We start from the raw sequence: 12880 nt of genomic DNA on the forward strand, positions 1-12880 counted from the left end.
GGCGGTGCGGGGCGCGGCGCGGCGCGGCGCCGGCGCCGGCGGTCCATGGCCCCGACGGGAGGCGAGCCGCGCGCCCCGCTGCCTCGGCCCCTGCGGCCGGCCGCCCGCGGGCCGGAGCGCCTGGGCCGCTCGGGGGCGGCGCTGGGCGGCGAGCCTCCCGCATGGCCGCGATGTGCCCGCGGCAGGAGACCCTAGCGGGGCCGCCGGGAGCATCTGGGCCCGCCCGAGGGCCCCAGGTAAGGAGGACGCGGGGCACGGGGGTTGGGGAGGGGGCGGTGGGGGCTCGCGCCGGGCGCGCCCCCGCCCGCCACCTTGGGGTTTAAATCCGCGGCTTTCAGACCCCCGAGCGTTCCCGCCTTTCCCACCCTCACGCCCCGCCGCGCCGCCCTCTCCGGGTCGCTGGGTCCCCGCTGTCCTCGCCGCCGCCCAGCCCAGCGCAGCGACCGCGTCTTCTCTGCTCGTCCTCCCTGCCCTCTCGGCTCCTCCCTCCGTCCGCCCGCGGGTGGGGGTGGGGCTTCGGGACCCCCCGGCGCTGGTCGCCCCTCGGTGCGGGTCCCCGCGGTGGTGGCCCAGGCCACCGGCCAGCGACAGGCGCCGCAGAGGACGGTAGGCGACCACTGGGTCCCCTGGCCTCGACTGCAGAATCCAGAGGGGAGGTGGCGCGGGGGGCGCGGGGGGCGCGGGGGGCGGGGGGTTTGGTGGCGAGGATCCCGGGGGTGCGGGTGGCTGCGGGCAGGGACCGTAGGGAGCGGGCGGGGCTGTCGAGGTGGGCGTGTGTGGCCTGTCACAGCAGGCGGCCAGCAGCTTGTGGCCCGGCCGCGCAGCGGCGCCCTCCACCTGCGGCTCCAGAGGCCAGAGCAAGTGCTGTGGACTGCGGGCGGGCCCTCTCTCCGCCCTGCCCGTCCCCACCCCCAAGTGACAGTTGCCCCCTCCCCCCCCCAACCACACCTTTAAAAAAAAATCCTTTTGAGCTGCTTGTCTTCAGCGGGAACAAATTGAAATCAGTGGGGAGCGAGGTTGCAGGTGTGTTCTGGCTCTTCCCAAGGGCCTCTAGCACCCCAGCCCTAAGGAGTGATCCAGACTGCCTCTTTCTGAAAGTCTGTCTCTCCCCCCGCCCCCCCACTTGCCTTCGGGACCCTGCGAGGGTGAGAGGTCAGTTGCAGGGCAATGAGAGTGGTGAGGTGAGCGTGGAGGAGTTCCCGGACTCCTGGGGACCCCGACCTTGCCTCAGAGCCCACTGTGAGCATAGGTGAAGTGGGTGATGAATGGACTCCAGTCTGTATTGATGCCATGCCTAGGTTTGTCCTTGTCACTTGTCGGGGCGGGGGGGGGGGGGGGATGGCTTAGGGGGAGATAAAGAGAGAGAGAGAGAGAGAGAGAAAGAGAGAGAGAGAGAGAGAGAGAGAGAGAGAGAGAGAGAGAGAGAGAGAGAGAATTTGAATCAAAGATGTGTCTCCTTTTTTCACTCGGTAATTAAGCCTGCTAGCAAAAAGAAAGCATCCAAGAGTGTGATCATTTCTCAACTGGTACTTAAACAGTAAATCTTTGCCCTTTCCCCAGATTCTTTGTAGTCATCACCACCATTGTCCTGAGATTCCACACTTTGCCCTACCCATCACCCTAATGGATTTTCACTTGACCAATCCAGTCTTTTCCTTTTGAAAAAGGAAGTAGGTTCTGCCAGCTGGTCTTCCTACACCTTGTTACCCATTTCTGGTGAGGTTATAGAACTTTTGCTTTTCACAATTTTTTTTTCCCACTAAGGGCATCTTTGTTTTTAGTATGAATGGGCATATCTGTTGAATCACACACCTCCATAGTCCGAAGTCTAGCTGATGGGATTATTTCTTAACAAATCACATGATTATGGTTCACAATCTCTGTATCCCAAATACTCAACAGATTTTGTTTCCTTTGGTGTTTCATCATACGTTTTTGAATTTTATTTTGGGCCCCATCTAGAGATGCTCAGTGACTACCTCCTGTTCGGGGGTGGGGAGAGTATGGGGAGCAGTGGCACTCTGAGACCTATGTGGTGTCAATACCTACTCAGGACCCCAGCATGCAGAGTATGAATAATAGCCCTTTGAGCCAGCTTTCCTTTAAGAGCTTCTCATTTGGGTACAGGATTGTAGTGAGTCATGACGTATACTTCAGAAAAACTCTGCTAGAGTTGGAATGGTAATTACTAAGCACTAAGCCTCTTGTCACCATTGTTTACATTGTCAGTTGCAGCCAAATAAAGAAACTGTTAGTCCTTTAGTAAGGGTAAGTTGTGTTTTATAACTCATTTTGGCTTCATGTATCTGCAAGTATTTTGGGAAGTGATGTATGATGTCTTTGGGAACCACACCTTGCAGCACCCAAGACATACTCTGGACACTGTGCTCAGGGATAACTTCTGGCAGTGCTCCGGGTACTCTGTGTTGGTGCCAGGGATCAAAGAGGTCACATGCAAGACAAGTACCGTATCTGTCCAGACCCCAAAATGTGTTTCTTAATGAATGATTTCCAACTTAGGTGTATTGGCCAGACCACTCTAATGGATTAGTAGTTTATTTGGTTTTCAATGTTAGCTCTGTTACTCAGTAATCCTGAAAAAGAACCACTTGTCTCAGTGTCTTCTGTTGTCAAATGCTGATCTAAGATACAGTGAGAAGTGTGTTGAAAAGCTTCATTGACCACAGTATTTTCTTCTATTAACAAGGTAATCCTATAGAACTTCAAGAATTATTCAATCAAAAAATAATACAATAATTGTATGAAAGCCATCCTACCTGTCTACTAGTCCAGTGGCATTGCCAGTGCCTAGAATGTAGTTTATATTCCTAAAAAACTCCTTGTCAAAGAGGCAATTTTGCCTAGAGTGGTAAAATGTGGGCTGGATTCAAGTCTCCCTTGTGCTGGGCTAACTCTCTGAGGTAGGTAAGTTTTCATAATCTCCTCAGCTTCCTATTTGTAAAATGAAAATAGCGGTGGAAAAATAAATGTAAATTCCAATAAGTATTAGTATACACTGAGTACATATAATCAATCAATAAATGTTAGCTCTTGTCATTTCCCTCCATATCTGTAACCCAAATAAAAACATAGTATATTATTATTGTCAGTTTCTTTCATTATTTTGAGGCTTATTAATGTTTTTTACCTTATACCATACTGCAAGTTCAGGAAAAGACTTTTTTTTTCTTTCTTTTTTTTAATTGAATCACACAGAATGTAGTTCATGATTGGGAGAAAGCCTCATTTAAATGAAGCTTATCTTTTAAAATTTTAATGAAAATACTTCAAGGAATAGAAGGTAAAGGTAAAGGTAAAGGCCCTCCCGTTGATCGTCGATTTGCTCGAGCGGGCCCAGTAACGTCTCCATTGGAGACTTTGTTGTTACTGTGTCTGGCATATCGAATACTCTCAGTAGCTTGCCGGGCTCTCCGAGAGGGGCGGAGGAATCGTTTAAAAGTCTTGATGTGAAAAATAGAGAGCCTCTTTTGCAGACCACAACACCCAAAAGGAGAGAGAGAACACAGGGGATTGCCCTGCCACAGAGGATGGGGGGATGGGGATGGGGGGGATATTATCCATGGTGGTGGAAAATGGGCACTGGTGGAGAGATGGGTATCTGATCATTGTATAATCGAAACCCAAGCACAAAAAATTGTAAATCTACAACTGTACCTCATGGTGTTTCACTAATAAAAAAAGAAAAAAAAATAGAGAGCCTCGTGTACTGGGGGAGCTAAGCTTGTAGATGTATAAGAAGTCAATCTCTTTATATCACTACCATGTTTATTAACGTCTGGTAGAGTTACTTTGTGGTTTATACACCTTTATTTACTTCATAGAATCTATCTCCAAAAATCAAAGGTTTCCTGTCACTAAAGCTCTTCAAATACATAACCAATTTGTACAGTGGTTTCTACCAATGCAGTTTCTGAGTAGCAGGGTAAAGAGGATGCCTCTAGACTCTGCGTTCCCATATAATTATAGATGTTGCATCCTTTAGGTTGCCCACATTTGGACAGATCAGCTTCTGAGAAGTGGAAATTGTCTCTGAGATAGTCACTTAGGGGCAGCTAGTATCAGGCTGAAGCAATCTGACGCTTTGCTTTAAAGTGCAAGTTGAAAACTCTTTAAGATGAATGGGGGCCCAAGAGATAGTGTAGGGCAAGATGCTTTCCTTGCACGTGGAGGGTTCCGACTTGGATATGGTCCTCTGAGGATCACCAGGAGTGACCCCTGAACACTGCAAACCAACCTAAAGAATGGGGGTTGGGATAAGGAAGAAAGCTTTACAGCCACAGAAAGGCAGGGCAAAGTATTCTAAAAATAGTGCCACCCCTTTTCAAAGGTAGCAACTGCCTTTGTATATGCTTCCTTCTGTCTCTCTGCCTACAGCAGCCCAAGGTAGAACACATCCCCAAGAACTCACTCTGTTGTGTGTCTGTGTGTATGTGTCTGTGTGTGTGTGTTGCTAGGATCTGAATGAAACATTTTGATGTGAAAACTTTAATTTTACTCTTTATTACAGAAAATAGCATGCCCTATGGTATCCTGCTGAGCCCTTTTCTGTTGTTTCTCCAAAATAAACTGCAAGAAATAGGGTCCATGAGTTTGTTTTGGCTAAGATGAGTCTAGAATTACCAAAAGAAGAATTAAATTGACCAGAAATGACCTCTGTTATCTGACTTCTGACTGATTCCATCCCTTTAAAATGGGATAATAATTCATATATGGTATAAATCAAAGGTGATTATTTATAGGTCAAAGGAATAAGGTATATGAAAACTTATATAAAGTATTTCTTACTAAGTGGTAGCAGGTGTAAAACAGTACAAAGGAATTTCCTTTTCTTGATTGTAAGAACATTTACCTGAGTATCAGCTGAATGCTGTTTTTTTTTTAGCTTCCCCTACCATGACAAAAACACCAAAAGTTGAGTGACTTTAGCAACAATCATTTCTCATAGTTCTAGAGATTGTGATGTCATCATGATCGGAATTCCAGCTGATCTCTAGTTAGAGCCATCCTCTTGCTGTTTTGTTCCATGGAAGAGAGTATGGGTGAAAGAGAAGTGGAGAGGAAGATGGAGGTGGTGGTAAGAGAGATATCAGTGGGCTCTTTTTATGGGAGCACTAATCTCCTCATCGGATCCAACTCTCAGAGCCTCTTATGCTACGGCAAATGCTAATGCTTTCTCAAAGGCTCCAAATCTTAATACCACCATTCAATGGGAAATTAAAGCTCTGACATGTGAATTCGAGGTATTCTGACCATCAGTCCGTAAAACTACTATTTAAAGCAGTCTTTCTTAAGAAATATCAAATGTTATAAGGCTAGGAAATAGGAGAAAAAAGATGTTTATTCATTGTGATCTATGGATTAGTAAAGGAAATCTTGAAAGTTCTTGAAGTGAATGTCACAATACTAACGTGTTCCATGAGATAGGCATCAATGTGCTCTTATACCAAGGAAGGAAATGAGCCACCGCATGGGGTTAGCAGCAGAGCCTGAGTCTGAACCCAAATTTCTCAACTTCATTTCTTTTCCTACCTGAAATAGAGCTGCTTTTGCTATGAAACATAAGATAACAGGAGAGATGATTCTGAATTTTGGATGTAACCACCTAAGAAAAGCACATTGGAGAGGTTTGAGTTCAGAGAGCTAGTTTCCTTCCTTGGATGCAGAGACTTTACCCTCTGCATACACATTGGATTGATGTTTATTCCTGTCACTGGTAAACAGTGTCTATCTGGATTCTCCCACAAACCAGAGCCATAGAAATGCCAAGACCTACCATCTGCTGAGTCAGAGGTGTAAATTGGTTAAAGTTGCTCAGGTCTAAGAACCATGAAGTCCGTGGAGTAATTAACCACAAAATCATCTATCTGTGACCTTCAAACATATCCCTTGATGTCAGTCAATTTCTACATTTTATCTAAGGCACTTGCATTTGAGGAAGTCTTCAGTCAGACCTGCTTTCCATCCTTAATGCCTTTCTTATTGTTGGAAAGCTTGCTCTAGTCTTCAGACTCATAGAACTAGAATCCAAATTCTGTGTGGGTGATCCTACACCTCCAGCAGTTCACCATAGAGAATCATCCTCTGAAACTCAGTGAAACTCCACTGAAACACTCTCAATTCAGTCAACATTTGATTACTGACTCCAGGGTGTAGGGGGAAATTAACATTCTCATAGTTATTTTTTACTTAAAATGTGAACACCATAGTGCATTTTAACAGGGCAAAAAAAAAAAGCTATTAGTTGGTGGCTCAAAAATTCATATTAGAACAATAATAATTTTTAATTAAATGTTATGGCTCGTTCATTTTCAACACAGTTGCCTTTTAAAAATACTAATTTAGAAAGTTTCTTTATCCAAATTGGTGTGATATGTGAGTGTGTGTGTGTGTGTGTGTGTGTGTGTGTGTGTGTGTTTGGGGTAGGGTGGGGGATGGGGAGAGGTCAGTGGAAACTTCCAGCCTGTAAAGTCTCAAGTCACAACTACCTGTGTAGGACAGTTGTGCTTTTGGTGCTGAAGTGAACCATGCTGAGGTACAGTTTATCATTGACTGTCATCTGCTGTGTCTCCTATGTTGTGACTTGAAGAAAAGTCTGCAAGACCAATGGTGAGATTAAGGAGAAGGGACAGAATAGGATACCTGCAGGAAACAAAACCTTCCACTTCAGTCATGTCCTTTCTAGCTGTCATTCAGGATGTGGTGGTTGCTCTTTCCCAAGCTAAGAATAGACCCACCTGCAATTTAAAAAAATACTGAATATAAAAGTTTGTCTTCCTAGAAAGCATCAGCAACTGAAAACATTCAAATTCACCTTACTGCCTCAAAAACTTTAGAAGACTACTGTCAGAAAAATAAACAGAAAAGTAATGTTTATATCTACATATATATCCATATAACGTGTGTATATTTATATGAAATAATACATAATTATTGTCTGATATAGCCAGGTTCGATTCCTCCGCCCCTCTTGGAGAGTCCAGCAAGCTACCGAGAGTATCTTGCCCGCACGGCAAAGCCTGGCAAGCTACCCATGATGTATTCAATATGCCAAACACAGTAACAACAAGTCTCAAAATGGAGACGTTACCGGGCCTGCTCAAGCAAATTGATGAACAATAGCAGGACAGTGACAGTGATATTATCTAAAATGTATTCATACTATATTATTTATATTTAAATGTATAATTAAATATAAATATTTAATATATTTTATGTAATTTAAATATATATAAAATATTGTGTATGCATATATGATTAATATATCACTGTATCACTACCCTCCCGTTGTTTATTGATCTGCTCGAGCGGGCCCAGTAACATTGTGAGACTTGTTACTGTGTTTGGCATATCAAATACGTCACAGGTAGCTTGCCACACTTTGCCGTGGGGGCAAGATACTCTCGGTAGCTTGCCAGGCTCTCTGAGAGGGGCGGAAAAATCGAACTCGGGTCAGCCATGTTGGCTGCGTGGAAGGCAAACGCCCTACCTGCTGTGCTATGGCTCCAGCCCAATTAATATATACACATATAAATAAAAATATGTATATATGTATATATTATACTATATGAAAATATTTCATTTATAAATAAATACATTTATAATAAATTCTATGTATATAATCTCCTTGTTAAGTAATATCTATCATATATAAAATATATTTATAATTACATATATATTGTTTATATATACACATATATGTGTATGCATAACCACATATCCATATATGTACATATATGTATGTGCACGTCTATATATGTACATAAACATGTATGTATATATGTCTAAACATAATAAACAATACATTCCATATTTTATATGTATAAAATATATAATATGCGGGTTGAGCTTTCCTCCCCGCCCCGACCAGGCCTCCGGCAACCAAAGACCTCCAGGACCAGCCACCACCATGCTGAGACCACTCTCCGCACACATGAAGGTACTGGCAGAGGGACAAAGCCACGCGGGTTCCGGGGCCGAGATCTCCAAGCCTACTCAGATTGGAGTCGAGCATCCTCCACCCAGATCCTCCAAATTCCAGTAGGCGGGGTCACACCCACCACCTGGCCCCCTGGCACTGTGTAATCCCATCAACGGCCAAGACTCAGAGACTATAAAATCCAGCTCCTGGAACCGCACGGCCGCATTTGCGGCCGCGCGACATCTTATCAGGACATCTTTTTATGACATCTTATTATCTCATTCCTACTTTGGACAAACTTGCAGGCTATCGAATGTAGCCTGCCCACAGGGCAGAGTCTGGCAAACTCCCCGTGGCGTACCAAATATGCCAAATACCAGTAACAATGATGGGTCTCTTTCTCCTAAAGAGCCTTGAATATAATCTCAGGGCTAGGATGAAAGAGACGTTACTGGGGCCTGCTCGAGGCAATTGACGAATAACAGGATGATGAAATATATTTTATACATAAATAAATATATTTATATAGTATATATATTATGTCTATTATATATTATATAAAATATATATTTTATATATGTCTATAAACATATAAACATAATGCATTTCATATTTTATACACACACTTCTGTGCATACTTGATGAGTATGCAGTGACTTGAGTGTTTGTACATTTTCTTACTGTGCCTAGTTCTCTGAGCAGGACATTTGGCATAAACCTGGTTGTAGAGTGAAGCTCTGATTCCCATTTTAGTGGTATTTGCAGATGGAATGGTTTTCGAAGAGATTTCAGTTGAGATGAGATCCAAAAGTGGCATTCTCATGATGGTATTGATGTTTCAGCAAAAGGCTGGCTTTGCACTCTTGTCCTCTCTTGAGGTTACCCAGGAGGACAGCTTCCTGGGAACCAAGAAGAGGGCCTTCACCAAGAACTGACTCCTCTAGCACCTTGTTCTGGCACTTCCCTGACTCCAGACCCTGAGGAACAAATGTCTAACAGCCTTCATTTGTTAGTTTGCTATTATACCCCACACTGAAATTCCCTGGAAAATCACTTGGAAGGAAAGTTTTGTCTGGCTCTGTGAGTGTCTCATTGGAATAGATCACAGAAGAGCTGCAGGTCCCACATAAACTAGAAGCCTGCAGGATGACGGCTCAGCTTGGTCATGGCAACTGAGGCCACCTAGGATAGGGCTGATGTCCAGCCTTGGTTTCTTTCCCCAAGGCTCAGCCTCAGTGTGGGAATCCGGAAAGGGGAGGTGAGGAAACTGCCTTTGACAGTGGCCAGTGAAGGGGCCTGAAGGCAACAGAACCAGATCATTGTATCATTTTGTTTCAGTATCATTTTCTGTATTCAGGAGGTTTAGATGAAAAACTTCCAATGGGCAGCAGAAAAAACCCCATCAGCGCCGGTGTATCAGTGCTGCACTTAGTAGCCCTGACCTAATTTCACTGTCACGTGGCATGACTAAACAGTGAACCCTGTTGGTAAATGTCTGGTCACCTAGAAAAGTGGATTCTGAAAATGAAATATCTGTATGCCCACATCTGCTTACATTTCAGAAACCCAGAGAACTTGCTCTTTGGCTTTTCCCTGTTTCTTTGGGCCCTGTTTGCACCTCAGAGTATTTTTTCTTTTCTGTTCCTCATTTTACACTGGGAGTATCAGCTTCTTTCTAGTCCTTATCAGGTCTTGCTGCATTTGAAGCTGGATAAACCTAAGCTCTTTTGAATTCTCATTTCATACACTATTTTGGGGAAATTTTTTATCATCATGATTTGAGGATTGATCATTATCTCCCCACCACCACCCCCTGACCCTCCCCACCACACACATACTTGAGAAATTAGGTACTACTCTAAGTCGGAGCTTCTGGACCATTAGATGGGTCAGCCCTTTGGCCAGAAGGCAGGGGGACACTTCTGGGGAGCCAGAGAGTATATAGTGTGCAAATATCAGTCTGTGTGGACATCAATGTGAAAAATGTAATGAGGTCCAAAAATGGTGTGAGGATTGTGAAGGACAACTCTGTGGGGACTCACCTTGCCTACTGCAGGTCCAGTGTCCAAAAAGAATCATGACCAGACAAACTCACCAAAGTACAAGTTCAGTCAACACACTCCAGAGTCCAACACTCTCCGGAAGCATGTTTGGTAGGTGGAGGCAGAGGCACAAAGAATCTTAAGGCACATTCTTGCCTCCTTGATTCATACCCAGAGGTTATGTTCTTCTTTCTAAAGCACTACTCTGCTGTTACACTAGCAAGGTGCTTTCTGTATCCAAGGACTTGTGTCATGATGGCACTTATTTGATTCCTTGTAATAGGTTGAACAGTTATTTCATTTTACAGCTGTAGAACCAGAGTTAAGGATTGGGTCTTGGGTGCCCATACTTCTCTAATACTAGTTATTGTGTTTATTGTTGCATTTCTAAGTTGTTGTCTCACAGGAAAAAAGGAAGATTTTCAAATGTAAAAATACTTCTTTCTTAACCTCAGAAAATAACATATTCCTTTAGAGTCATCTGTGAAGATATTTTCTTGGATCAGTGGTCCAAACCACTTCTGAATGACATGATTCTGAGTGAGTAGATCCTCTTTATGACAGATCAACTGACCATAACAGAAATATCTGCTCATCTAGTGGCTAAACCCCTCCTTATGATGATAGAACCTCGAAGCATGAACCATGGTCGAAAATAATTTTCTCATTCCTTTGCAAAGACAGTGCCTTTAAGATTCAGTGGCTTGTGTATGTCGCTACAAAGAAATGCTGCAGCAGTGTAGGGAGACAAGAAAGAGTTTCTTAGTCACAGGGGGCGGAGTCAGCTTGAAAAAGTCAATTTATAAATTTAACAGTTTTTCTAACCTTGACACTTCTCTCAAGACTTTCCTCAAAGCCTTTGTTTCAATGCTATGCTAATTTTAAGCATTTGAAAGTAACTTTCAAAAGATTTTTTTCAAAAATGACTTTAGCACCATTTGACTAGAATTTAATTGACACGTTTTTCTTCATAAAATGACTGGAACAATACACCGAACAATGTGTAGCTCATATGGCTTGCATCTTTCATACTCTTCTTTTGATAAACATTCTTTTTCTTTCAATTCTGCGAGAAACAGAATCACCAGCATCAAGAGTCATTGAGATATTTTTCAAACTAGTGTCTCTTGATTGACATGAAGTTAAAAATTCCAACGAGAGACTACTTCCAGGGGTTTATGGCAAGCATATTTTCAGAATACTAGGAAATAAAAGAAAGCAACTTTTGTGCTTTGGTCACGTGTTTACAACTTCATTTTCCTACCCATGTGTATTTATTACTACCTTAAACTCTCAGATGCAAGAAGTATTCATTCACTTACTGCATACCCAGCTCTTGAGAATCTGCTCGGAAAATGCTGATTTAGAGAGGTGGGCATGTGCCTCCCACATTTGAGGGATTCAGACTGAGAGCTGCTGAACCATTGGGTACAGAAATGTGTTAGAAAAAAATGTAAAGAAATGATTTCCATTCTTCGTTGACTATTAGAAGAATAAAGAAAATTATAGCTTCTGGACATAAACCAGTTTGGTGACACAGCCTGGTGGTTTAGTAGTTTAGTAGTTTAGTATTTAGTTCTTTATTTCCTCTTAACAGCTTGATTGGAATAAAGTTCATATAACATAAAATTTATGGGTGTAAAATGTATAGTTTGTTGGCTTTAGCATCTACACATAAGCATGCCTCCATTATAGCAATTTCAGAACATTTTCATTACTCCAGAAGGAAATACCGTTCTCTTGACCATCATCTCAGTTCCCATACCTGCCCAACCCCAACTTTAGGCACATGCTACCCTGCTCTTGAGTTTCTGTAGGTTTTTGTCTTCTGGAAATTTTATATAGATAATCATGCACCCATGTTATTGCATGTATCAATACTTTTCTTGCCAATCATATTTTATATAAAGCGATACACCCATTTCTTGCATCTATAAATGCTGTTTTTACTGCCAAATAGTATTAAATTTTGTGGGCATTTGCCACATTTTGGTAGGCATTCATAAGTGACATTTAAAATCCATAGGAAACCTTCATACGTTGAATAGATAGTCTGTTCCAGGCACTGGAGGTACAAGCCAATGATAGGGTTACTAACAAATGGTTTATTAAATGTACTGTTTCTAAGGAAGGGAGAAAAAGTCTGTAAAGGACTGATTTCTGCTCTCTAAGAAGAAGACCCAAAAGGTATAGAAAAGGAAGTGTTACCACAAAGGCATCATAAGTCAAGTAAGCTCTGGACACAGAAAGTTAAGTCTGTCTTGAAAGACAGAGTTCAACTGATTGGAACAGACTTTGCATATTAGCTGGCATTAGTACCATAATTTGGAGTTATTGAAGTATAAAAGAAAACAATTTGAGTTTCATCTTTTATTAGGAGCTTTGTTCATTTACTCTTTGGCAGAATAGATATTTTGCCTTTAAAATTGAATCCTGTTGTGGAGGAGACATCTGGTAAACAAAATTTTAAAGTATTCTCTCACTGGTATAAATGACTGTTTAGTAGAGCAGCAGCAGTTTTTGAATGTGATCATGGTTCTCTCTTACCACTTCTAGTTAGGAAACTAGGGACAAGTTCCTTGTTCCCATGTGGCAGCAAAGGAGTAATTTATGTTTCATGTTTCGTTGGTTTTTAGCTCACCTAAAATTTCTTTTTCATTTTCTGAGGAGTAGTTAAATGATGGTATCTAGAAGTTACCTAGGGGTTGGAGCCATAGCACAATGGGTAGGGCATTTGCCTTGCACACGGCCGACCCGGATTTGATTCCCAGCATCCTATATAGTCCCCCGAGCACCACCAGGAGTAATTCCTGAGTGCATAAGCCAGGAGGAACCCCTGTGCATCGCCAGGTGTGACCTCCCCCCCAAAAAAAGTTACCTAAACACTGATGCAATGGAT

The sequence above is a fragment of the Sorex fumeus genome, unplaced genomic scaffold, assembly GCF_029834395.1.
Source record: "Sorex fumeus unplaced genomic scaffold, SorFum_2.1 ptg000169l, whole genome shotgun sequence".
Taxonomy (NCBI): Eukaryota; Metazoa; Chordata; class Mammalia; order Eulipotyphla; family Soricidae; genus Sorex; species Sorex fumeus.